We start from the raw sequence: 1582 nt of genomic DNA, 5'->3' as shown, positions 1-1582 counted from the left end.
ATCCAGCAGGTTCGAGTAATTATTAATGAATCAGAGCTCAAATTATATTACTTTAAAAACATCAGGACACCTGCTAACAAATGAGAGAATATGGACCAATCAGCTCGCTGAATTCTGATCTTAATAAAGTGACTTCCAGCTGCTTCCTGTTACAACAGGTCACCACAGCGTGCAGCTCCTGACTCGACAACAAAGGGATTCATGTCTCTGTTTAATCAAACACGACTTAATGACAGGACTGGCTGATGGAGGATAGAATGTATTTGTACCATTTTGGGTTACAAGGCTCCTAAATGTAATTAAAAGTGATTTGATTATTATTTATTAAACATCTACAGCTGAGGAGTTTTAAAAAGCACACAAGGAAAATTCACTGAATCCCAGAAACAGCTGTTAAAATCTGTTTCCATCCTGGTCATCAGAGTTCACATTAGAAGCTACAATAAAGGTGTGTTTGGGTCTCTTAGCTTGAAGAATAAGAAGAGGCTGGAACACATTGTTAGACTGTGCAGCAAACAGCAGGTATAAAGCTAAATGATGTTTCCCTCCTGTGTAGAGGGAGGGCGACCCTGAAGGTAGGAAGGATTCGGGGTGACAGCTCACATCCTCTGTGTTCAGAGTATCAGCTGTTGCCTTCAGGGACGAGCTATTCTTCACCTCGTTGCAGAACAAATAGTTTTAAATGTAGATTTTTAAAATTCTATTATGGGATTTGTGTTTTTGGCTGTATTTGTCGTGTGTTTATGCTGCTGCTACAAAGCAAATTGCCCCTCAAGGATCATAAAGTTTATGTTGATGTTGAAACGATGAAGAAAGATTTAAAATGTCAGCAGAGGATTAAAAATCAGCTCTTGCTGTAACTCACAGTGTGAATACAGAGCTCAGAACTGCCAGATTCAATGATTCTAATAAAATTATGTGTAATGTAGTAAATGCACAGAGACTAAAGGAGCACAGCTTCACTGGAAACATTCAAACACTGTTACAAACAGCTGCAGTGAAGTTCTTCATGCTGCCTCACTGTCAGACATTAGAGGAAGATGCTGGAAGGGAGCGCCCTCTGCTGGGCTGCTGACCAAACTACAAGCACTGTGTTGAGTCACTGAGTGTAAATTTAAAAACTGTTTGAATAAATGTTTGAACTGTGAACAAACGATGGCAGCACGAGTGCACAGGAAGTAAATGAAAATGAAGCTGTAAATGTGTAAATGGCACGTCTGAGTTAGTAAAACTACGTCTTCTCACACAGACGATAAAAAAGCTGATAAACATTTACTCCATTTTATGGTTCAACTGAATTACAGAAAAATCCAGGAAAGGAAACAAAAAGTAAAATTAAACTTTAAATAAAAGCATAAAAAGCAACACAATAAAAAGTCCATTAACATCAACATCAGGAGTCACTGAGAAAATTAACTTAATATTAGATCAAACTTAAAGAATATCAAAGAAGCTGAAAAGAAAAAGTTAAAGGTTGAACATAGAGCTGGGCGATAGAACGATAACGATATGTATCGCGATATAACTTTTACTCGATAGAGAAATTAAGCTATCGCGATAGACCTCGCCGCTCTTGTTCTCT

Source organism: Pundamilia nyererei, unplaced genomic scaffold (genome assembly GCF_000239375.1).
Source record: "Pundamilia nyererei isolate P.nyererei 1_Seehausen unplaced genomic scaffold, PunNye1.0 scaffold01216, whole genome shotgun sequence".
In the NCBI taxonomy this organism is placed as follows: domain Eukaryota; kingdom Metazoa; phylum Chordata; class Actinopteri; order Cichliformes; family Cichlidae; genus Pundamilia; species Pundamilia nyererei.
This window is presented reverse-complemented; position numbering follows the sequence as displayed.